The following is a 26,449-nucleotide window of genomic DNA, read 5'->3' as shown; positions in this document are numbered from 1 at the left end:
ATTTACTTTCTTTGTCTCACTCTTTAATCATCTCACCTCCCTCTTGTGGTGAGCACAAGTGAATCCATTTTGTATCATTTGACCCTGGGAGCAACAAGGCCAAAGGATGATTTAGAGGAAAAAAGGGTGACTCCATCTTGCCACATAGAACCCAGGAGCAACAAGGCCAAAGGAAGAATTGGAGGAGAAACTGTATTATCTTTCTGAGGAGTTTTAAGGACCTGAATTGATGGAGAGGAAATGAATTGTTTTGCAGAGGACTTGAGGAGGGACTAAATTGCTCTGCTGGGCAGGAAAAAGACTGCTGGATGGAGCTATGCCCACAGGGGGAATAAAGGGGAATAAGCGCCGGGGGAGGGGTTGCCGTCCCCTCTGGCTTAACAGGTAACAAGTAGAAAATAGCAAGCAATCCTGAGCAGCCCTCCTGCTGCAACACCCCCCAAAGCAATGGATAAAAGGGGGAACGAACCAACCTGTTTGGCCCAGCATGCAATCACCTAAGCCATGCACTAAGTCACCTAAGGCTGCCAAGTCCAAGCACCCAAGACTTGAACCAGGATGACGACGAGGTGTGGGCAGTCGGAGTCCTTGAAACTCCTACAACGTGGGATCATCTTCACGAAGACTTGGGGAAAACCAGTTGGATTGATAAATATAACTGTAGTACTGTGTGTGTGTGTGTGTGTGTGTGTGTGTGTGTGTGTGTGTGCATATGTGCCTAACTCCTGTTTTAGTATAAAACAAAGCTTTCTGCTGTAAGAGTGGTGTTTGGTTTTATTTTTGAAACTTGTCATTTGAGCACCCAAATTAAAAAGGGAGTCAAATCTCTGGTTAAGGGCTAATAGGGTTGAGTGCCTGATATTGTTGGGCAGTGATCCCTGGGCGGGGCTCATGACACCTCTCCAAATCCCTTGTTGCTGACAATATTTTGTACACTGGAAGCAAGAGTTTCATAAAGAAACAATATGAAAACTGGATACAAACTGGAGGGCAATAAGCCACTTGTCTTTTATATTTTTATCTGCTGGCCTCACCCAAATAGAGGAATCAGGATTTCCAAGCTCCAGGGTGTCAAGCTGATGTGGTGCAGACAATATGTTTTATAACTTTTTCTAACCTGCTCCTTGGCTACCTACAACTGTCACTCCCATATGGATTTTCCTCTGACCGGCACCCTGCATGATGATAATTTTTCACCCAGAAAGAGTGTTTGTAGCATATGGACTGGACTGGCGGGTGTGGAGTTTATGTCACAACATTGGGTGAAATGGTGCATCCTTATAAAAGAAGACTCATGGAGCCAGGTTTAGTAGGCATCAGGTTAAGAGGTTGCTGCAAAGAGGATGTTTTTGCAGTCATGGTTGCTGATATCAGCTCTTCCAATCTTTAAGAGAAGTCTGGTGAAGCTGTACAATCCCATGAAACCAATACCCTTGCCCACATGTTCCCTGTTCTGATGCCCCTGCTCTATTTTGGCTTCAGTTTGTCTAATTGTGCAAATAAAACTATACTTTTTTGTTGTTGCTTTTGCTGTTTGTTTGTGGGGTTTTTGTGAGTATTTCTGTGTGTTTTATCCCTTAGTTTTCACCATACACTGCAGAAGAATCTTCAACCCAGACCTTAGCAAGCCAATCTGAGTGTTATCATTAATGATGGCTTACCAAATCCATGAGGGCACAGTAGTAATTACTATTGTTGAGATCTCAGAAATATTCTCTACTCTGATCTCATCAGACTGTGCCCATTTTCCCTTCCAGAGTCAAGCAGTGCTTGCTTCTGTGCATAGGGGCATCAGAGTGAAAGAGTGGAGATTGCTCAGAGCAGATTATCACCAATCCTGCAAAAACAACACAAGCCACTGTCTTGCTTACAGGTGTCCTCTTAACTATACATGTTTAAAATATATTCATCCAAATGGCAACGGGCTAGGAAATGTGTCTGACTCTATTTCCATGGACAAATTGCCAGTGTGTAGAACTTTCTTTCTCAAATCCCTTACACATGTAGATGCAGTTTCATCAATGGCAGTGACATCTTTGAACAAAAGTACCACTACCACTCCCAGGTAGTAATAGATTTAATTCCAGGCTTTCCCTCAAATGATTTGGAAGAAAAATGGTTTTTTACAGAAATTAAATTTAGGAAAAAGTACACTTGTCTTGAAAAAACTTTAATCCTTATTTGGGACAATTTCTGGCCAGTTTCCACAAGAAATTAGCCTTTGGGTCAGCGTCTCTCCTGGGTTAATATGCACAGTACTGCCTGAACTGTCCAACTCATTCTATACCTTCCATCCTCAAAAACAGTCAGAAATTTTGCCCCTCTCTTTCAACCACCCTACCCGCTGTCTTTCTTCCCTTTAACATTCCCCTCCCAGAAATCTGTTCTGCTCTGTTTCATTCATGTATTTCTGGCTTCCATAATCCTTCCCTGTCTGTGTCCTGTATCTCAATTACACTGTCCCCTCTCCTTCTTTATCTCTCTCTCTCTCTTGCTCTCTCTATCTAGATGTATAGCTTTATCTAGTGATAGATGTAGATAGATATTCATTTATCTATAACTAGATTGAGAGAAAGGAGAGAGAGAGAGGGCCTTGCATGATGATAATATAAGGACTGATGGATACAGTCTTACGTTTTCCAACTCTCACAAAGAAAAGAGAGGATTTGGCCAGTTCCTCACCCACTAATGTTATTTGAAATCCATTTCTACCTTTAAATCCTTCACCTTTTCTTCCTTTGAATGCCACATCATCCATCTCTACCACTCTCTGCAGCTACTAGTTGTTTGTTATTCCTTACCCTTCTTGGTCCCATCTCTGCATTTCCAGCTGATTTTGATGATTTCTCACTTTCTCATTTTCTTCCCTTTGACTCCCAACAGCGAACTGCTTCCTTTTACTTCTCAAATCTGTTGACCTCTTACTCCACCTCACCTCAGTTATACATTAGCTTAGACCCACACTAGATTTAGTGTGAAGGCTTGGCTTCAAAGCTCTTCATCACTTTGCCCCCTCCTACCTCACCTCCCTTCTCTTTCTACTGCCCACCCCATACACTCCGCTCCTCTGCCGCTCACTTCCTCACTGTCCCCCATTCATGCCTATCTCACCATCGACCCTGGCCCATGTCCTACTGCTGTCCTGGAATGCCCTCCCTCCTCACATCTGCCAAACTAACTCTCTTCCTCTCTTCAAAGCCCTACTGAGAGGTCACCTCCTCCAAGAGGCCTTCCCAGACTGAGCCCCCCTTTCCCTCTGCTCCCCCCTCCCCTTCCCCCCACTCTCTGCTTTTCCCCCTCCCCCCCAAGCACTGTGCTCATTTGTATATATTGTTTGTATATATTATTCATTACCGTATTCATTTTGTTAATGAGGTGTACATCCCCTTGATTCTATTTATCTTGATGATGTTGTCTTATTTTTGTTTTGTTCTGTTTTGCTTTGCTGTCTGTCTCCCCCGTTCAGACTGTGAGCCCATCACTGGGCAGGGATTATCTCTATCTGTTGCCGAATTGTACATTCCAAGCGCTTAGTACAGTGATCTGCACATAGTAAGCACTCAATAAATACTATTGAATGATTTTAGTAATTTCCAACAGTGTTACAACTCCAATTTCAAAACCTAACACCATCAGAATATAACCTTCTGATCAGCCACCTTATCTTCACATAATAATAATAATGTTGGCATTATTAAGTGCTTACTATGTGCCAAGCACTGTTCTAAGCGCTGGGGTAGACACAGGGGAATCAGGTTGTCCCACGTGGGGCTCACAGTCTTCATCCCCATTTTACAGATGAGGTAACTGAGGCCCAGAGAAGTGAAGTGACTTGCCCACAGTCACACAGCTGACAAGTGGCGGAGCCGGGATTCGAACTCATGACCTCTGACTCCAAAGCCCGGGCTCTTTCCACTGAGCCATGCCGCTTCTCATCTTTCTGTGACCTTCATATTCTGGGCCTTTTTCACTTAAATGTCCTAACCATAACAGCATTAACACAGGGGCAACTGGAGGTGAAGCCCCATGCCAGGATCCAGCTGGTGCCACTGGGATTCAGAAACCTGCTCCCCAAACATAACATTACTGCTGTAAGGAAGCTTTCCTAAAGTTCTACTGAGTGTAGTGCCCCTGCTGTGTATGCAACCACTGCTGTTTTCTGCCTACCAGCTTCATTTCCTACCCCCCATCATGGCCTGGTGTGATTTGGCTGCTTCTGCCTCACCTGTTTTATACTGCTCCCTCCACTCTGTGACTAGGAGTGCCAGTGTTGTCCCCTCCACCCCCATATCCCAGTTTTTTGCCACTATTACTACTTGAAATACCCAGTACCACCACCAACTGCTGCCTCCACTGGCATCTCCTAGCCTGCCACCAAAACTCAGAGTACCTACTGCTGCACCTGCTGTATCTCCTGGCTCTCAGCCATTTTCTGTGGCTTCATTGTCCAATGCCACTTTCTCCAGAGTCTGAAGAGGCTCTTCCCATCTCCTCCCAGCTCTCCACTCTACTCCCTCCACTGATGCTGTGATTAAGCCAACAAGATATTTGCTCAAATGAAGTCCAAATGCCACAGTTATCCTGGAGAACTCAGAGTGAGGGGTAAGGATTGGAAGGATGGAATAGAGTTGAATGGGCAGAAAACTGAGCCAAGTGTTGGGCTGAGTTTAAAACCAGCTAGGTAAATTAATCAATCCATCAATCAATGAGCAGACTGATTAAAGGTATGGGAAAGAACAATACAATACATTTGGTAGACACAATCCCTCCCCTCAAGGAGCTGACAGTGTGGAGGGAGAGAGAGACATTAAAATAAATTATAGATAGAGGAAATGGGAAAGTACAAGGAAGAGGATGATAATATTGGTATTTATTAAGTGCTTACTATGTGCATGGCACTTTACTAAGCGCCAGGGTGGGTACAAGCAAATCAAGTTGGACACAGTCCCTGTCCCATATGGGCCTCACAGCCTCAATCCCCATTTTAGATATGAGGTAACTGAGGCAGTGAGAAGTGAAGTGACTTGCCCAGGGTCACCCAGCAGACAGATGGTGGACCTGGGATTAGAAACCATGATTTTATGACTCCCAGGCCTATGCTCTATCGATGTACACAAGTGCTGTGGTTGCTATGGGACTGTGGGTGGGGTGAAGATCAAGTGCTTCAAGGGTGTGACACAGAGAGGAAAACAGATAGAGGATTTAGTTAGGGAAGCTCTCTTAGTTTGGGCTTAATTAGGGAAGGCCTTGTTAGGGAAGGTGTCTTGGAGAAAATTGGATTTTTGGAGGGCTTTGTAGGTGGGAAGAGTGGTGGTCTGTCAAATATGAAAGGGGAGGGACTTCCAGGCCAGAGGGAATATTTAGGCAAGGCAAGGGTCCTAGGGTGCGCTAAAACAAGATTGAGGTAGAGAGAGTAGCTTGACATCAAAAGACCAAAGGGTGTGCGTTAGGTTGTAGTAGATCAGTGAGATAAGGTTGAAGGAGGAGAGATGATCGACTGCCTTAAACATAATGGTAAGGAAATTCTGTCTGATGCAGGGAAGAAAGGGTAACCATTAGAGGTTTTTGTAGAGTAGGGAGATATGGTCTGCCTTTCTTTTAGAAAAAATGATTCTGGCATTAGAGTGAAATATGGATTTAAGAATGGAGAGATGGGAAACAAGGGGGTCAATGGCTATTGCAGTAGCTAAGATGAGGAAGGATAAGTGATTGGATCAGCGTGGTAACAGTTTGGGTGGAGAGGAAATGGTGAGGTCAAGCCATGGTGTGAAGTAGAAATGACAATGCCAAGGTTATGGGGTTGTGAGACAAGGAGGATGGTAGTGCTGTCCACAGTGATGTGAAAAAAGCAAGTGGAGGACAGGGTTGAGGAAGGTAAGGAATTCTGTTTTGGACATGTTTTGGTCTCCAGACAACCCTAACTCACTGACATTAGGAAAATGGCCAGAGATGTTGCAAAGCAAGATTTAGTTGAAATATTTAGTGGCCACCCTTCCCCTTCAGTTCTGAACTATATTCTTATCACTTATATTCCAGTATTTCCCCAACAAAGATGTGCAGGCACTCTGTCCCAGCCTGTCTTGGCAATTTCTCCTGGGAAGATTCTGGGCAATCCAGACAGCAACAATATTTAGTTTGACACTGACTTTTTTCAAGCGCCCAACCAGGTATTGATATAGTGTAATGGCAAACAGCCTGTACTTAAGGGTCATGGGAATAGAAAATGGGATAGACCTAGGATAAGGTTTTTCTGCAGGTGGCAAGCTATGGCACTCAACCTGGAACTCCAGTTAGATAATGAAATGTCCTCATCATTAAGTAACCTCTGTCCCTAAACTCCAGTGACATGGAGAATAGCTTTATCCTACTCACCAGTCTCCTGATTGTGCTATGATGCCAACTCGGAGGGTAGCTCATGAACACCAAGTCTTTTGCAGGGCAGAATGGCAGCAGAATTTATCGGTCACTTTTTTATTCTCTTCCCACCCTCAGGGAGTGATTATCTTGTGACTGACTCCGTGAATGGCTGAACATTAATCAACTCTGACAACCCAAGTGGGAAATCACCATAAATGCTGGACTCCTTTCCCTATCCCTGAGTCCAGAAGTCTCACTGTAATAATCCACTGCTAAATGATTTGCTAAAGATCTTCCTGGGGAGACAAGGCAGCATCAGTGACACATTCCTACATGCCTCTTCACCTTATCCCTGATCACCCTTAGATAGAGCCTCTATGATAGGCATAGAGACAGAAATAAGTAAGGGAGGTATTAACTGAAAGATACTGGGCCTCCAATCTGACCCACTGAAGAGATGCCAGACTGCTCAGAGTCAAGCCCATGTTCCCGGAGGCCCCATAGGGTGGAAGAGACATCATGCAGCTAAATATCTCTAATTAAATCTGTTATCTTCTTGTAATATTGATTCTGTTTCTCCATGTCTCTGTCATACCTGGATCCTCAAACCAGTCCGTTGACAGTGCTCTTAGCATGGCTAGTGGAAAGAGCCTGGGCTTGGGAGTCAGAGGTCATGGGTTCGAATTCAGGCTCTGCCACTTATCAGCTGTGTGACTTGGGGCAAGTCACTTAACTTCTCTGTGCCTCAATTACTTCATCTGTAAAATGGGGATTAAGACTGAACCCCATGTGGGACAACCCGATGACCCTTATCTACCCCAGTGCTTAGAACAGTGTTTGGCACATAGTAAACTCTTAACAAATGCCAATGTAGTTTATTATTTCATTAAAAAATGAAACCTTCAGGCATGATCTTCCTAAATCTCCCTTGCACCTCTCCATTCTCAACCTTGTCCTACCCCTTCTTCAACTCTCCCACCCTTCTCAGCAGTATCACAAGAGAAGATCTCTTCTCCCCAAACCTACCCCCTACACCTGCACCACCAATCCCATCCCTTCAAAACTAATTAAAACACTTGCCCCCTCCCTTCTTCCCACCCTGGCCTTCTTTTTCAACAGCTCACTCTCCAGCGACTTTTTCACCACTGCTTTCAAATACACCCAAATATTTCCTATTAAAAAACTTTAAACCCTCTCTCGACCCCCCGACACCCTCTAATTATCATCTCGTCTGTTCCTAACATTCCTCTCCAAAGTCTACCCCAATTCCTTCAACTTCTCTTTCAATTATTTCCTCGACCCTCCATCCCCAATTTGATTTCAGTCTCCTTCACTCCACGGAAACTGCTCTCTCAGATGTCACCACCAATGTTTTCTTTCTTGCCAAACCCAATAGCTTTTACTTCATCCTCATCTTCCTCAAAGTCTCCGCTGTCTTTGACAATGTGGATCAACCATTTCTCCGGGAAACGGCAACTAACTTTGGCTTCATTGACATTGTTGTCTTCTCGTTCTCCTCCTACTTCTCTGGTCACACCTTCTCAGTGTTTTTTGGTGGTCCTTCCTCTCCCGCCTATCCTTCTTATTGTGGAAGTCCCTCAAGACTCAGTCCTGGGTCCCCTTCTATTCCCCAGATAAACCCACTACCTTATAGAACTAATTTGCTCTCATTGCTTTCAATTACTCTTCATCTATACCCACTTCCTTGGAGAACTCATTTGCTCCCATGGCTTCAACTACAACCTCTATATGGTTGACACCCAAATCTACATCTCCAGCCCTGGCTCTCTCCCTCTCTGCAGTTTCACATTTCCTCCTGCTTTCAAGACATCTCTACTTGGATGTCCTCCCATCACCCCAAGCTTAATATGTCCAAAACAGAGCTCCTTATCTTCCCACCCAAACGCTGTCCTCCCCTTGACTTTCCCAGCCCTGTAGTTGGCATGATCATCCTTCTTGACTCACAAACCCGTAACACTGGGACTATCCTTGATTCCTCTCTCTCATTCAACCCACATATTCAATCCATTACAAATCCTGTTGGTTCCAACTTCACAACATAGCTAAAATTCATTTTTTCCTCTCTATCCAATCTGCTACATTAATACGATCACTTATCATCTTCCACCTTGATTACTGAATCAACCTCCTTGCTGATCTCCCAGCCTTGTGTCTTTCCTCTCTCCTGTCCATACTTCACATTGTTTCCCAGATCATTTTTCTACAAAACCTTCAGGACACGTTTTGCTACACTCCTCAAGACACTCTAGTGGTTGCCCATCCACCTCCACATCAAACAAAAACTCCTCACCATTGGCTTTAAACCACTTAATCACCTTGCCCCTGCTACATCCCAGCACATACACTTTGCTCCTCTAATGCTCACAATCTCAGTGAACATCGATCTTGTCAACCTCACCACCAATCCTTCAACCACATCCTGTCTCTGGGCTGGAATGCCCTCCCTCCTCAAATCCTACAGACAATTACTCTCTCTACCTTCAAAACCTTATTGAATGTACATCTCCTCCAAGAGGCCTTCCCCCATTGACTCCCCTTTCCTCTTCTCCTATTCCCTTCTTCGTTACTCTGACTTGCTTGCTCTCTTTATTCACCCCTGTCCCAGACCCACAGCATTATTGTCCCTTTATACTGTTAGCTCAATGTGGGCAAGGAATGTTTCTTTTTATTGTAATATTGTATTCTTCCAATTGTTTAGCACAGTGGTCTGCACACAGTAAGCACTCAATAAATACGAATGAATGAATGAATGAATGAATGAATGAATACTGGGATGATTCCCAATTCTACCTCTCCAGTCTAGACCTCTCTCCTTCTCTGCAGTCTCATATTTCCTCCTGTATTCAAGAATTCTCCAGTTGGATGTCCTTCCAACACCGTGAAATTAATGTGTCCAAAATATACTCTTCATATTCCCACCAAACCCTGTCCTCCCCCTGACTTTTCCATCACTTGAGACATCACCATTATCATCTCTATACCACAAGCCTGAAACCTTGGCACTGACCTAGAGCTATCTCTCTCATTCAAATGCTTATTTGGTCTGTTTCCAAATCCTGTTTGTTTTGTTGGGATTTGTTTAACCTTCACAACATCTCTATAATTCTTTCCTTCCTCTCTAGTAAAAGTAGCATCACCTTGATCCAAGTTCTTATATTCTGCCTTGATTCCTGCATTAACCTCCTCACTGACATCCCTGCCTCCTGTCTCTTCTCTCTCTAGTCCATCCATCACTCTGTTTTTTCTAAAAGAACCTCTCAACTAATTCTCTTCCCCTCTTCAAATCTCTACTTAAAGCTCACCTCCTCCAAGAGGCCTTCCCAGACTGAGCTCCCCTTTTCCCTCTGCTCCCTCTACCCCCCCTTCACCTCTCCACAGCTAAACCCTCTTCTCCCCTCTTTCCCTCTGCTCCTCCCCTTCTCCCGTCCCATCCCCTCAGCACTGTACTCGTCCGCTCAACTGTATATATCTTCATCACCCTATTTATTTTGTTTAATGAGATGTACATTACCCTGATTCTATTTATTTGCTATTGTTTTAATGAGATGTTCTTCCCCTTGACTCTATTTATTGCCATTGTTCTTGTCTGTCTGTCTCCGCCGATTAGACTGTAAGCCCGTCAAAGGGCAGGGACTGTCTCTATCTGTTGCCGATTTGTACATTCCAAGCACTAGTACAGTGCTCTGCACATAGTAAGCGCTCAATAAATACTATTGAATGAATGAATGAATCTCCCCTTTCCTCAAAATCTCTAACGGTTACCCATCCACCTCTTTATCAAACAGAAACTCCTTACCATTGATTTTAAGGCACTCAATCACCTCTCCCTTACTGAATTTTGAGCTGATCTTCCTTACTGCAAAATTTTTGTCCACATCCTCCCTCTGGCCTGGAAATTGTATGTGACAGAGCACCATTCCCCTTATACTGGAAGCATTTCTTAAATCTCTTCTCCTCCAAGAGGCCTTCCTTGAGTAAGCCACTTCTACTGTTTGCCTCACCTTCTGTACTTTCTGTGCACTTTTAAGCTCTTTGATTTTTTATGCCATCTCCATAACACTTGTGTAGAACATATCCTTCTGTAATTTACTTTAATGCTTGTCTCCCTGTCTAGTTTGTAAGCTCCTTGAAAGCGTCATGTTTACCTGTATTATACTCTTCAAGTGCTTCATTCATTCATTCAGTGCTTCATTTAATTCATTAAATTATTAATAAATAATTTTGACTGATTGATTAATCAACAAAAAGTAGGCCCTAGTGCATCAATAAATAAAATGAGAAGTAATGAAATGGGCGAGTACACAGTTTGTAGGTGACCAAGGCAATGGTGTGATAGGGGTAATGGATAAATTAGTCTGGGAGTGCCTCCTGGAGAAGGGGGTGTTTCAAAGGGCTTTGATGGAAATGAGAGATATAGTTCATGAAGCTGAAGGGGAAGGCCATTCCCAGAGAGAGGAACAAAACATAGGAATGTAAAGATATCACTCAACATTACTGTGTCTGACCAATCATTTTTCCAGCCCAGAATTCTGTATCTGGCATTGACCAAAGGATGTCATTTGGGATGTTTAGTGATGAAACCAGATACTTGGGAAATAACTTTTTTTATTTTATGGTAACATCACTCAATTAGTAGTATTTATTTATCACTTACTGTTTATAGAATGCTATGCTAAGTGCTTGGAAAAGTAAAATACAATAGAATAGGTAGAGGTGATCCCTGCCCCCAGGTAGCTTGCAGTCTTGTATATTAAATGTCTTAAATATGTTTTTAGTGAGAACTGAATTGTACTGTCAAATGAACCTAAAATTCCTTGGGATGATCCAAGTCTACCTAAAATTTTGCCAGATTTAATGATAACATCTGGGCAGGAAGGTAGCACCTGGTGATATTAAATTCTGAGCAAATGACCTGGGACTAGAGAGAAAGGTTAAGAAGAAAAGAAATGGAAAGTGGAAAGCTAAGACGATTGGAAACCCTCTACCACTGTCATTGAGGAGGTGGGGGTCACTTTCCTATCTCTGTAGGAGAGGAAAGCCATGCATAAAGAATTGGTTTGGGGCGGGGGGCGGAGGGATGGCTCTGGAGACTGGAACACCTTCAAAGGTTAGTTGGTAAACAAAGAGTAAGAAATGGCAGAATATAGTTCTGTTGATCAGGACAAGTTGTGGAAGGCTTTGTTAGGAGCCCAAGATGGTAGGGACTTTGGTGGGTGCATTTCTGCACAAACAACAAAACAAATGATAAAAACATATAGCCTGAATGCAGGAGGAGGGACGATGAGGCCACAAGAGATGGAACATCCACAGTCCTTGGTGGAGACGATAACAATGTTGGTATTTGTTGAGCGCTTACTATGTGCCAAGCACTATTCTAAGCGCTGGGGTAGATACAAGGTAATTAGGTTGTCCCACATGAAGCTCACAGTCTTCATCCCCATTTTACAGATGAGGTAACTGAGGCACCAAGAAGTTAAGTGGCTTGCTCAAAGTCACACAGCTGACAAGTGGTGGAGCCGGGATTAAAACTCATGACGTCTGACTCCTAAACCCATACTCTTTCCACTGAGCCACGCTGCTTCTCGGATCCAGATCCAGATGTGAGTTTGAATATGAAAGAATATTTGACTGGAGTCAGTTGGGATTCTATCACCCTATCTTGAAGAATGGAGGGTGGGTCCATTAGACTCACTAGTCCGGCACTTCAGCATTGGCCGTGTGTGCGAAGAGGGTGGTTGTCCTGGGCCACTGGAACTGATCCCACAATAGGGCTGGGGCCCGGGACAGGTAGGAGGCTGGTTGAGGGGGTTATAGGAGGGAAGGTTAGAGCAGGCACGGAGGCTGCTGCCGAACACCACGAAGGAGCTCCGAAGTGGCAGGGGCTGTGGACTTCAGAGAGTGCAGCAGGCAACAGGGGACGGCCAGAGGGGAGGAGCAGCTTCAGCTCTATGGTGGTTACAGTTCGGAGCTCCCTCTCTGCCCTATAGGGCCATCTCGGATCATGGTGATGACAACGTGGCTTGAATCTCCCTACGAACGCCTCAAGGTTCAACCCAAAAGGCAGTCTGAATCTGGGGAGGGGAAGGGGCAGGAGGGGGGAAATCACTGCGGCAGTCTGGGGATACCTTGTGGCAGCAGAGGCTCTATGCACAGGACTCTGTGCTAGAAGTAGCTTGGGATTCACCTCTTTACTATGGAGCCTTTCCTCTCCATCGAAACTGCTACCATGCTAATCCCAGCACTTAGCCTATCCCACTGTCACTAGGCAAAAACAACCGCTGGGTAACTCGTGAGCTCATGGATCAGAGGGTTGGAAATAGAATCACAGACTTGAGGATTATGGGTAAGGGAAGCAGGTTTATCCCCAAGATCCGCCCTGTCCTCTCCTTCCAAAGGGCTATCTTACTGGTACAAGCTCTCATAATATCCTGAATGTATTATTGTGTCAGCCTTCTCTCTGATCTCCCTTCCTCCTGTCTCTTCCCGCTCCCGTCCATTCTTCATTCTGCTGCCCGGATCACCTTCCTGCAAAAACGCTCTAGGCATATCACTCCCCTCCTTAAGAACCTCCAGTGGTTGCCTATCAACCTCCGCACGAAACAAAACTGCTCACTCTGGTCTTCAAGGCTCTCCATCACCTTGCCCCCTCCTACCTCACCTCCCTTCTCTCTTTCTACTGCCCACCCTCCTCCTCTCCTCCTCCACTCCTCTGCCGCTCACCTCACCGTCCCCCGTTCACGCCTATCCCACCGTCGACCTCTGGCCCACGACCTACCGCTGTCTTGGAATGTGCTCCCTCCTCACCTCCGCCAAACTAACTCTCTTCCCCTCTTCAAAGCCCTACTGAGAGCTCATCTCCTCCAAGAGGCCTTCCCAGACTGCGCTTCCCCTTTTCCCTCTGCTCTCTCTGCTCCCTCTCTGTTCCCCCTTCACCTCCCCTCAGCTAAGCCCCCTTTCCCCCTGCTCCTCCCCCTCTCTCTTCCCCTCCCCTCAACACTGTGCTCATTTGTGTATATTTTTATTACCCTATTTATTTTGTTAATGAGGTGTACATCCCCTTGATTCTATTTATCCTGATTAAGTTGTCTTGTTTTTGTCCATCTCCCTCGATTAAACTGTAAGCCCGTCCAAGGGCAGGGATTGTCTCTGTTGCCGAATTGTACATTCCAAGCGCTTAGCACAGTGCTCTGCACATAGTAAGCGCTCAATAAATACTATTGAATGAATGAATGAATGAATGAATTTAGATGATGGCACAAAGAACCCATGATAGGTAATCCTCAGGCGCAAAATTATTCCTGGGCTAATAAACAGTAAGTAATCTGCTCATCATGGGACCCCGCTTCTAGCTGGTAAAACTGGGAAGGAAAAACCTCACAAAACACCCCAAACGGGATTCTTTTCAAGTAACCCCAAATGGGCTACTTCTCAAAACACCCCGAACAAGCTTCCCTTCATGTAACCCCAAACGGGACACCTCTCAAACATCCAAAATGGGCATACTTTCAAGTAACCCCAAAGGGACTACTCTCTAACCACCAAAAATGGGTTTCCTTTCAAGTAACCCCATATAGGCTACCTCCCAAACTACCCCAAACGGGGTTCCTTTCAAATAACCCTTTATGGGACACCTCTCAAACCACCCCAAATGGACTTTGCCACTATAATACTCTACATCTATTCGAGCTTCCTTTCAAATAACCCCAAACAGGTTGCCTTTCAAACCACCCCTAACACACCTCCTTTCAAATTTCTGGGCCAGCTTCCTAGCTCCAGTGAGGAAATACAAACAGTTTCTTGGAGCCACACAAGTTCTAATAGAGTGGGCACCTTTGACTCAGTGTAGCGGCTACTCACCACATTGGTGTGACAGAGTTCTAACCTACTACTAAAAATTTATGGAGACCCATCCCCAGATACACCTTTCTACTTCCCGATCTTCTTTCCTTCTTTTGACCATATTTGGGGTGAAAAGGGATTGTGGGACAAGACCCACCACAATTTTCTCATTCTGGCTGTACTTGTTCAGCCTTATTGCTCACCCAGCTCCACCAGGATTGGTAGTTCCAGGAGCTATGGGAAGTATGAATGATTTCTCTCGCTCCCTGCCAGCCCCCCCCCAGATGCTAGTGAGTTAAGTTCATTTCCCTGACCAGGGAGTGACCGGTCAGACCCGCCTTGATTACTGTATCACCCTCCTTGCTGACCTCCCTGCCTGTTGTCTCTCCCTACTCCAGTACATACTTCACTCCGCTGGCTGGATCATTTTCCTACAAAAACGATCAGTCTCTGCTTCCCACTCCTCAAAAACCTCCAGTGGTTTACTATCCACCTCCACATCAAACAGAAACTCCTTGCTATCGTCTTTTAAGCACACAGTCACCTTGCCTCCTCCTATCTCCCCTCACTTCTCTCCTACTACAACCCAACCCATACACTTTGCTTCTCTAATGTCAACCTAATAATCAGCACTTTTAGTGTGAGTTACATGCTCATCCATGAAGACTACCTATTGGTGAAGAAAAGGGTTAACATTGATGATGGGAAACAGAGTCTATAAAGAAGAGGGAATGGCATATTTATGATGGCAAAACAAACTTAGAAACCAAGGTTAGGAAACTAATGGCTTGTGTGGAGAGTGAAGCTAAAGTTAGCCTGGACATATCAAGGGATACTTGTGAGTTGAAGTATAAGTGCAATGGAGTAAGTAGGGTAAGGCTTGCCCATAAATCCATCTACAGGTCATGACTCCAGCTGGACACTGAGCATGGCCCAACGTACTAAACATAAAAGAGATGTCCAGAGAAAGGATGGAAGAGGAGGAGCTGGGATGATGGAGACAGAGTTGATGAAAATCAGGCAGAGCCAAGAAGTAGAGAGGAAATTTAAGAAAAAGCATCCCAGCTGGGTCAAAGGGTGGAATGCAGAGTTGTTTGCGGGTCAGTCTACCAAGTGGAGGTGGGCCATCCCATCACTTGATATGACACTATGAAGCATGGACTGGTGAAAGGTCAGTGACCAATACAAATAAATGTTCATTATTGTATTATGATAATCTGAATCTTTATGAATTTCTGCATTTGTTTGGCATGACAACATTCTCTATATCACAGTCAGTAAATAAAGGGGAGCCTGAAGGGAGACTCCCTTTCCCTTTGATGCTCCTCCCCACCCCATTCCCTACTCCCTCCCTCAGCTCTTCCCCCTTCCCCTCCCCTCAGCACCTGTGCATATTTGTATATATTTATTACTCTATTTATTTTGTTAATTATGTGTATATATCTATGATTCTATTTATCTTGATATTAATGCCAGACTACTTGTTTTGTGTTGTTTTCTGTATCCCATGTTTAGTCTGTTGGGCAGGGAATGTTTCTATCTGTTGCCGAATTGTACATTCCAAGCACTTAGTTCAGTGCTTTGCACATAGTAAGTGCTCAATAAATACGATTGAATGATATATGATTGAATGAATACTGGAAATGTTGGAAATATAGCCATATCTCATGCCATGGAAGAACTGTGAGCATAAAGCAGCAGCAGCATTGCATAGTCAATAGAACATAGGCCTAGGAGTCAAAGGTCATGGGTTCTAATCCTGACTCTACCACTTGTCTGCAGTGTGACCTTGGGCAAGTCACTGAAAACTTCTCTGTGTCTCACTTACCTCATCTGTAAAATGAGGATTCAGACTGTGACCCTCATATAGGACAAAGACTGTGTTCAACCTAATGTGCTTATATCCACTTCAGCGCTTAGTAGAGTGCCTGGCACCTAGGAAGCATTTACCTAATACCACAATTAATGATTATTATTAATAATAATTATTATCAAGGCATTTGCTAAGCGCTTACTATGTGCAAAGCACTGTTCTAAGCACTGGCACTGTTCTAAGTGCTGGCATTGTTCTAAGCACTGATTAGGTTAGGCTGCCAAGAGTCATTGTCATGTTCTAAAGCTACCTGATCTTATGGTGTACCAAGCTAGGCAGAAGGAGATGCATGCATTAAAAGCACAACCAGGAGGAAATAGGGCCACAGTATCAGAGATATTTAGCTTCATGGACTCAGTACTCTAAGATGTGCCACCAAATGTGGAGTCCTTGACCAGAGGAAGCGCCCAGCGGATGATGTTCCCATTAACTCACATTTCCTAGAAAAGCTCCAAATTCCAGAATGGCACTTGATCACTCCTGCTGCCAGCCCTACTATAAGTTTGATTTGGGTGGAGATGGGCAGGAATAGAATTATGCTTTTTTGTTTCAGAAAGGGCCTTTCAGGAAATTTTCATGGATTCATTGCTGCCCAGACTTTCTACCAGCCATGCACTGCCTATGTACTGTACAAAAGAAAATGATATCAATGATTTTTGCATGTCTTCCCAAGAAAGAGGATTCTACCTATGTTCATTTCCTGAACCAATTAAAGGCATTTGGTACAGATGAGTGTGCCCCCAAAACAGCCATAGATGACTCTGAGTGAGGTGTATTGGCAGTTTTCTCACAGGTTTCCCCTGAATGCCAAGTGCAAGGGTGCTTCTTTCACTACTGCTAGGCAGTGTGAAGGAAGAAGTTCCAGGCATGCAGATTACAAGGATGATTTTCCAGAAAGGACTGGTTGAGGCTGAGAAAGGTAAACCCACCTTCCTTTGCCTTTTTTACCACTTGAAGATACTTTCAAAGCTTTCAAAGCCTTTATTGACACCCCATGCTTCACGGACAATTGGAACAATAGGTGCAGTACTTGAGAAAAAAAAAACTAGGTGGGGCACCGTGACAGCAGAGGAACAGGGGTGCAGAAAAATATAACTCCAAATGAATGGATTCTCAGGAGTGATAGAGAAGGGGTTTGTAACACTTAAGAGGAAGAAACTCTCTGCTCCCCCTCAAAGACCCTGAAACCCTCTGCAAAATTCATTCTGCTCTCTGAAATGCCCGGCTGAAAGTAGAACTTGCCCACTAATTTGTAAAGTAACTAGCCAATTAGATCAGTTAATAAATCAATGCTACTTAATGAACACTTGCAGTACCTAGGGCTTGAGAAAATACTCTCATGGTCATGCTTCTCTCCCACAGAAAGTTAACTGTCTAGTAGGGGAGAGAGACAAAATTAATTACAGATGTGGAAAGCAACAGGAAGAGATGCATAGAGAAACACAAACAGAGACACAGAGAGTCACAGAGAGACAGATAAATTATAGGGAGATAGAGAGAGCTCTGAAAGACAGAGACACACAGAGAGACAGGGATGAAGAGAGAAGAGGAAAAACAGAAAGATACACAGAGAGATGCAGAGATGAAGGAAGATGTAGAGAGACAGAGAGACACCAAGAAATATGTAGGGAGACATAAAGAGATAAAAATGCACAGAGACACAGACACAGAAAGATCAGTAGAGAGGCTCATAGAGAAAGACACTTAGGAGAGACACATTGAGACAAAGTCATAGAGAGATATAGAGAGACACACAAAGACAGAGAGGTTTCTACAGTTTACAATTTACAGTTTAAATTTGCTGACATTTCAGAAAAAGCCCCTCACTTCTGGTAATAGTGAGATCACAGAGAGATAAAGAGAGAAATGGAAAAAGTATTTCTGAAAATTCAAAATCAATATTTTTCCCTTCTCCCACTGCCCCGCAGCCCAGACACAGTTCTTTCATCCCTGCCATGTGTGGACTGCGACCACTATTGCTGCCACTGCCACTACAACCATACCCACACTGCTACCACTCTCAGAGAGGTGTAACACAGAGACCACAACTTATTCCAAGTCAGGTACCTTTAATTCCATTCCCTGCCGGGAAAGCTCAACACAAGACCGCTGGTGCAGGACCTGAGAGATCTAAGTACTGAGTGTGAGCCTCTTACACAGGTGGGATTTTAACACATCCTTTCATTTGAATAACCCCAACCTGAGCTGATATAGTCAGCTCTCCTTGGCCCTCCCAAAGATGTTCCCAAGGAAGCAAACCCTCTTTAGTCCCCTCATTGTTGGGAGGGTTCTGTGGCTTTTCGTTGGCAGTTAAGCAGGAAGTTGGCATCTCCTAGTCTCCATTAGTACCTGCTCATAACTCTTAGTTCCTCCTCCAATGGTCCATTTATCTTCACATCGTGGCCTGATCTGCCTTCTTGGAGCCATGTGGCTCGGGGGGCAGGGAGCAAGGGGCACCTCTAAATTACCAAGGCTCTGGGGAAACAAGGGGAGCTAGAGTCAATCCCAAACTACAATAGGTCAGGGGTTGGAAGTGTTCTACTGCAGCAGTACCTTCAGGAGCCACTGTGGGATACACTCTGGGGTTGGGAAATGTGCCACATCACCTCGGTGTTGGGGTGTGTGTGTGTCGGTCCCGGGCTGCTGGGGCTGCTAGAACGGCAAAGCCAGGCTCTGGGACTGGTAGTGTGTGGGAGGCACTGCATGCAGGCATGGAGCCCTGCTAAACACCTCCAAGGCACTCTGAAGTGGTGGTGACTCTGGCATTTGGTGTTGGCTGCAGATGAGAGGAGGTGGAGGAGAGGAAGGGCAGCATCAGCCGGTTGGAGGTGGGGCTCGCCTTGGACTATGGGGGCAATAACGTAGCCTAAAACTCTCTCCCCACCTTGCGGAGGTCAACCAAGATAGCCAGCAAGGGGAAGGAGGAGCGAGGGTGGGAAAACTGCCACGTCAGCAGAGGCTTTTTGTGCCGGGCTCCATGATAGAAGCAGCCCGAGTCTTATTTCTCTGCCTCAAAGATCTAGCCTGGCTCAGTGGAAAGAGCCAGGGCTTGGGAGTCAGAGGTCATGGGTTCGAAACCTGGCTTTGCCACTTGTCAGCTGTGTGACTGTGGGCAAGTCACTTAACTTCTCTGTGCCTCAGTCACCTCACCTGTAAAATGGGGATTAAGACTGTGAGCCTCACGTGGGACAATCTGATTACCCTGTATCTACCCCAGCACTTGGAACAGTTCTCTGCACATAGTAAGCGCTTAACAAATACCAACAATATTATTATTACTATTATAACATGCACGAGTGTCATAATTTCCCTGTCCAGACTGCAATCACTGCTATTCACATGCAGACGCTCCAGACAGAAGGAGCAGGATGAGAAACCAAAGCAGCAGATGCTGTGGCTCCTCGGGAGTAATATCTCTTAAAATATAGTGTCTCATGGGAGAGGGTTTGGACATCAAGGTGTCTGTGGGAGAGGTAGAAGCAAGCTGATGGAATGGCGACCTCTCTCTTCCCTCCTCCTCCCCTTTATCGTTAAGCTGTTGATTAGCATAGTATAAACTTCTTAGACAATGGAGGAGGCATCGTGATAAGGTGGCTGTTTATTTGGTCATCCTGGAGGACTTCACCAGATAAATGGATCATAGCTCAAAATGTTGGCTATCCTTCATGTAAACCTTTGCTGTTTTCTCACTGGACCTTCATGGGAACCTTGGAAGAGGAAGCAGTTTCCAGAGGAACTTATGAAAGATCTACTTTGGAAATTGGAGATTGCTTTTTACAGAATGTTTTTATTCTCCTGTCACTATGAATAATCAAGAATGGACTAAAAACTGAGAGAGTAAATGACCAGATTAGGTGCTATTTAACAGCACAGGAGAATTATTCTTTTGCATTTACTAAAACATTCAGCATGATTGACTGTCACCCATACAGAAGGACACAGAGAATCCCCAAATCTGTGACTCTCTTGGGTGCTCTAATTTCAGGCATCACCTTGGGTGTGTGGCTGGGTCTGTGTAGGTGCTGTACCCACCTGTGGTGTCTCTTCAAAATAAACACCATGTAGCTACTGGCCCCACTCATGATCCCCACAAAGAGCAGATCACAGGGAAAGTGCACAAGTGCAATTGTGAGGGTAATTTCTGCACTGACAGTAGCTATAGAACAATATTTAAGATCATAAGCTTTCTGGAAACTGGTATTCAGAGGGACTGGGAAGTACATCGATGTAGGAACATTTATCAACATACTGAAGATCCAGAAGAGTAGGCAGGAGGGGACAATATGCTTGGGCAATTGATCTTTATGTTTTGCCCAATGGGAGTTGCTGGAACTGAGAGTAACAGTCTGGAAGACACTCAGGAGGAAAGTGGTACAGATCAAAAGGCCTCAGGCCACTTGGTAAAGGTATATGAGGATTTTACATCCAGCATCCTTTATGAAATTTCTCATTCCCCAAGCTGACATTGTCTCTAGTACCCCAGGTGAAAAGAATTATGGTATTGGGCAAGATCAGTTGTGCACTGATCAAATCTGAAGAGTTGAACTTGTGGCTGGTGGAGACCAGTTGAATGCAAAACAAAAGGAGGAATACATTCACTTTAACCCCAGTGCTGAACTGTAGCAAAATCACAACCCCAAAAGAGACGCTTCTGGAATCCAGGCCCATCAATTCTCAGTCAGAACCAGAGGAAACTTCCTGGAAGCAATTTGAAAATAGAGAGTGAGATATAGAGAGAAAAGGTGAGAGAAAGAGAATAGAAAAGAGAGAAAGTAAGAATAAGGAGGTTTCACTGGGATATGATGTGTATAAACCATATGAGCTTCACAGCAGCAAGCTAAAATAAAAATGAAAATTTCAGATATTCTGATGGTTTAAAGGCCCTGTCACAGTTACCATCACTTCATCTCAATTACATAAGGGAAGGGCTGGAAAACATTAGGTTAGAAAACCTCAGTGAGTTGAGAAGCAACAGGGCATAGAGGATGGAACACTGGCCTATGAATCAGAAGGTCATGGGTTCTAATTCTGGCTCCACAACTTGTCTGCTGTATGACCTTGAGCAAGTCACATCAATTCTCTGTGCCTCAGTTGACTCATTGTAAAATGGAGATTGAGACTGTGAGTCTCTCATGGGGAAGTGACTGTGGCCAACTTGATTTGCTTGTATCTACCCCAGTGCTTAGTACAGTGCCTGGCACATAGAAAATGCTTAACAAATTATATCGTTAATATTATTATTATTATCATTATTATTATCAGGGTCGCTTCCTTGTTCTGAGGTTCCTGAACCTGATTGGTCAATGGCTACAGGTGTTTGACAGCAGCAGTTCAATAGTAAGCAATGCAACGCTCAGTAGCACTGGGGTAACGCAATAGTAGATCTGCTTTCTTGATGTCATCAGCATTTATTATGAGTTAACTATGAGATATCATGCGGATCACTGTAACTTCAGTCCTGGATGAAATGGTTCATTTTAGTATTGGACCCCAGAAAGAATCCCAGAATTCTAGATGGCTCATCTTTTTACTGCCAAGGTAGAGTCTTGTGTTAGTTTACTTCTGAGATTATTCCACTTAATTTTGTTGTCACCATATCAAGAAATGGAAAATTTGCACTTCCAGAAAGCATGCAAAGTTTCCAGGCTCCAGTTTTCCAGTCTTGCTCCCAGAAAGCTGGTTACAGAGGCCTGAGGGAAGTGACACTGCCTCTCTGCAGCAAAAATGTTGTCTCCAAGGCTCATAATTCCACACAGTGGAAATCCATGAATCAATGAATTTACCGGTAATGAACAGTGAGTTGAGAAGCAACAGTGCATAGAGGATGGAACACTGGCCTGTGAATCAGAAGGTCATGGTTTCTAATCCTGGCTCCACAACTTGTTCATTTTGTTATCACGAGCTGAGTTCTGGAACAGGGAGATGTCTGAAGACTGCCCCGTTTAAAGATTATTTACTTATTTAATTACCTTAATTTCTGAATTTTGTGTTTTAATAGCTACCATTATTTGTAACATTCCTGTCTCTTATATACTCACCCTCCCCTCTTCGGCTGTGAGTCCAACATCATCCTAAATGTTAATTTTCCTACCAGTCTCTCCCCTCTTTGGATCCTATTTTACATATGCAATAGTATTTTATTGAGCGCTTACTATGTGCAGAGCACTGTACTAAGCGCTTAGAATGTACAATTCGGCAACAGAGACAATCACTGCCCTTTGACGGGCTTATAGTCTAATTAGGGGAGACAGACAAAAACAATAGCAATAAATAGAATCACGTGGATGTACATCTCATTAACAAAATAAAAAGGGTGATAAAAATATATACAAATGAGCGGATGAGCGCAGTGCTGAGGGGAGGGAAAGAGAGAGGGGGAGGAGCGAGGGAAAGAGGGGGAAAAGGGTCTTAGCGGAGGGCAGGTGAAGGGGGGCAGTCTAGGAAGGCCTCCTGGAGGAGGTGAGCTCTCAGTAGGGCTTGAAGAGGGGAAGAGAATTAGTTTGGTGGAGGTGAGGAGGGAGGACATTCCAGGACAGCGGGAGGATGTGGGCCAGGGGTCGACAGCGGGATACGTGAGATGGGGGATGGTGAGGAGGTGGACGGCAGAGGAGCGGAGTGTACGGGGTGGGCAGTAGAAAGAGAGAAGGGAGGAGAGGTAGGAGGGGACAAGGTGATGGAGAGCCTTGAAGCCCAGAGTGAAAAGTTTCTGTTTCGTGTGGAGGATGATAGGCAACCACTGGAGGATTTTAAGGAAGGGAGTGACATGCCCAGAGTGTTTCTGCAGGAAGATGATCAGGGCAGTAGAATGAAGAATAGACTGGAGCGGGGAGAGACAGGAGGAAGGGAGATCAGAGAAAAGGCTGACACAATAGTTCAGCCCATTATGAGAGCCTGTTTCAGTAAAATAGCCGTTTGGATGGAGAGGAAAGGGAGGATCGTGGCGATATTGTAAAGGTGAGACCGGCAGGCATTAGTGACGGATTGGATGCGTGGGGTGAATGAGAGAGCTGAGTCAAGGATGACACCAAGGTTGCGGGCTTGACGAGACAGGAAGGATGGTCGTACCATCCACGGTGACAGGGAAGTCAGGAAGAGGACAGGGCTTTGGAGGGAAGATAAGGAGCTCAGTGGCTTTGGAGGGAAGATAAGGAGCTCAGTTTTGGATATGTTGAGTTTTATGTGGTGGGCAGACATCCAGGTGGAGACATCCTGGAAGCAGGAGGAGATACGAGCCTGAAGGGAGGGGGAGAGAAGTGGGGAGGAGATGTAGATTTGGGTGTCATCTGCATAGAGATGATAGTTGAAGCCGTGGGAGTGAGAGTTCACCAAGGGAGTTAGTGTAGATGGAGAAGAGAAGAAGGCTAAGAACTGACCTTTGAGGAACCCCTACAGTTAAAGGTTGGGAGGGGGAGGAGGAGCCTGTGAAGGAGACCGAGAATGAACGGCCAGAAAGATAAGAGGAGAACCAGGAGAGGACGGAGTCGGTGAAGTCAGGATGAGATAAGGTGTGGAGGAGAAGGGGATGATCTACAGTGTCAAAGGCAGCTGAGAGGTCAAGGAGGATTAGGATAGAGTAGGAGCCATTGGATTTGGTAAGAAGGAGGTCATGGGTGACCACTGAGAGAGCAGTCTCAGTAGAGTGGAGGGGACGGAAGCCAGATTGGAGGGGGTCCAGAAGAGAGGTGGAGTTAAGGAATTCTAGGCAGAGAGTGCAGATGACTCTTTCTAGGAGTTTGGAAAGCAAGGGTAGGAAAGAGATGGGGAGATAACTGGAAGGGGAAGTGGGGTCTAGAGAGGGTTATTTTAGGATGGGGAGACATGGGCATGTTTGAAGGCAGAGGGGAAGAAGCCATTGGAGAGTGAGAGGTTAAAGATAGAAGTTAAGGAGGGGAGGTGGAAAGGGGTGATGGCTTTTATAAGGTGAGCGGGAATGGGGTCTGAAGCACAGGTGGAGAGGGTGGCACTTGCGAGGAGGGAGGAGATCTCGTCTGAGGATACTGCAGGGAAGGATGGGAAAGTAGGGGAGAGGGTTAGGCGGGGGGGTGGCAGAAGGGGGAGGGGTGACTTTGGGGAGCTCAGACCTGATTGTGTGAATTTTCGTGATGAAGTAGGTGGCCAGATCGTTGGGGGTGAGGGATAGGGGAGGGGGAGGAACAGAGTGCTTGAGGAGAGAATTATAAGTACGGAACTATTGGCGGGGGTGACGGGCATGGGCGTCAATGAGGGAAGAAAAGTAGCTTTGCCTGGCGGAGGAGAGGGCAGAGTTAAGGCAGGAATGGATAATGTTGAAATGGATAAGGTTGGCTTGGTGCATGGACCTTCGCCAGTAGCGCTCATCAGCTCGAGCATAAAAGCAAAGGAGGCAGACAGAGGCAGAAGTCCAGGGCTGCGGGTTAGTGGAGCAAGAGCGGAGGAGGGAAAGGGGGGCGAGTGAGTTGAGATGAGTAGAGAGGGTAGAGTTGAGAGCGGTAACCTGATCATCAAGAATGGGAATAGCGGTTAGGGAGGCAAGGTGGGGAGAGATGCTTTTGTAGAAACGGATGGGATCAAGAGAGCAGAGGTCTCTTTGGGGGAGTAATGCAGATTTGCCAGGGGGAGAGAGTGTGAGAGAGGAAGCAGGTGAGAGGCTGTGGTCAGAGAGAGGGATTTCAGAGTTGGTGAGGGAGGAGATAGTGCAGCGGTAGGAGATGACGAGATAGAGGGTGTGACCAAGTTGGTGAGAGGGTGAGGTGTGGTGGAGCAGGAGGTTGGCAGAGTCGAGGAGCAATACCAGATGGGCAGTTGAGGAGTCACCGGGTACATCCATGGATGTTGAAGTCTCCGAGGATCAGAGTGGTTAGAGAGAAGCAGAGAAGGAAGGTGAGAAAGGGGTCAAGGTGGTTGAAGAAGTCAGAGGTGGGACCAGGAGAGCAGTAGATGACAGCTACCAGAATCTGGAGGAGTTGGTAGAGGCGAATGATATGGGCTTGAAAGGCGGGGAAGGAGGGGGAAGGGGGCGGAGGGATAGTGTGGAACCAGCATCGGGGTGAGAGAAGGAAGCCGACGCCTCCTCCCTTTCCGATGAGTCCGGGGGAATAGGAGAAGGAGAGGCCTCTGCTGGAGAGAGCAGTAGAAGAGACCGTAATAATAATAATGATGATGTTGGTATTTGTTAAGCACTTACTATGTGCCGAGCACTGTTCTAAGCGCTGGGGTAGACACAGGGGAATCAGGTTGTGACACGTGGGGCTCACAGTCTTAATCCCCAGTAAAATGGGGAAATCTGTAAAAAGATGAGGTAACTGAGGCACCGAGAAGTTAAGTGACTTGCCCAAAGTCACACAGCTGACAAGTGGCCGAGCCGGGATTCGAACCCATGACCTCTGACTCCAAAGCCTGTGCTCTTTCCACTGAGCCACGCTGCTTCCCTAAGACCGTGTCTTCAGGAGTGAGCCAGGTCTCGGTAAGGGCGAGGAGGAGAGAGCGGGAAGGGAAACGGTCAAGGATGAAAGGTAGTTTACCTGTAATGGAGCGGGGATTCCAAAGGCCACACTTGACAGTAGCTGTGGGTGCAGGTGAGGGAAGGGGGTGGTAGCAGGGGGAGGGGAGGGTTTGGATGGGAATGAGATGGAGGGGCCCTGGGCTGGGAGCGGGCGATGAGGAGTGGCGGTGGGACAAGAGGACTGGGGTGGGGCGTGGGTGGGGAAGAAGGAAGCGGAGGGGTTGGGAGGAGGGGGTTTGGTGGGGACGAGCACAGGGAGAGGGGGAAGAGGGGTGGCGTTGGTAACGTGGAGTTCTAGGGCGGGGGAGGGGAGGACGGGAGAAGGCAGAGGAGAGAGACAGAAAGAGCTGGGCCAGAGAGGGGAACTGGAAGGTGAGGATTGGGAAGGGCAGATGTGCGGGGTCGGGGGGGGTGGTGGAAGGACATGGTGAAGTCAGAGAGGTAGTTGGCAGCACTGAGAACAATTAACAACAACATGCGAGAGCAGTAATATAGTAACATGATACAATGAGGTATTATTAATAAGCGACTGATGACCAGAGTCAGGTGTTGACTAAGAGTCGATCTGATCAGAATCAAAAGGCTAGCAGCAAGGAGAGTCCTGGGACTCGTGGTCCAAATGTCTCAGAGGCGGCGGAGGGAGCCCTGAGGATGTCCAATGTGGGTTGCGGGTGCAGGTGGCAGCTAACGTAACAGAGAACAAGGGCACTGTTGCCCGAGGATGGGGGTGGCGAAGCGGGGGTGGGGGAAATATATCACCTCACAGGGGAGGAGGGAGTGAGGGCTTCCCAAAGGACGGCCGCTTCTGGGAGGAGTCAGGGGAGGGCGGTTGGGGATGTAATGTCCCACGGCCGGGGCAAGGGGGGTTGGGTGGGGCA

The 26,449-nt window shown here is 45.9% G+C and overlaps 1 pseudogene; it reads right to left on the bottom strand.

Moving 5' to 3' along the window:
- Positions 19,828-20,758, bottom strand: ORNANAV1R-PS3452 (vomeronasal 1 receptor ornAnaV1R-ps3452 pseudogene; annotated as a pseudogene).

Source organism: Ornithorhynchus anatinus, chromosome 8 (genome assembly GCF_004115215.2).
Source record: "Ornithorhynchus anatinus isolate Pmale09 chromosome 8, mOrnAna1.pri.v4, whole genome shotgun sequence".
Classification (NCBI taxonomy): domain Eukaryota; kingdom Metazoa; phylum Chordata; class Mammalia; order Monotremata; family Ornithorhynchidae; genus Ornithorhynchus; species Ornithorhynchus anatinus.
This window is presented reverse-complemented; position numbering and strand designations above follow the sequence as displayed.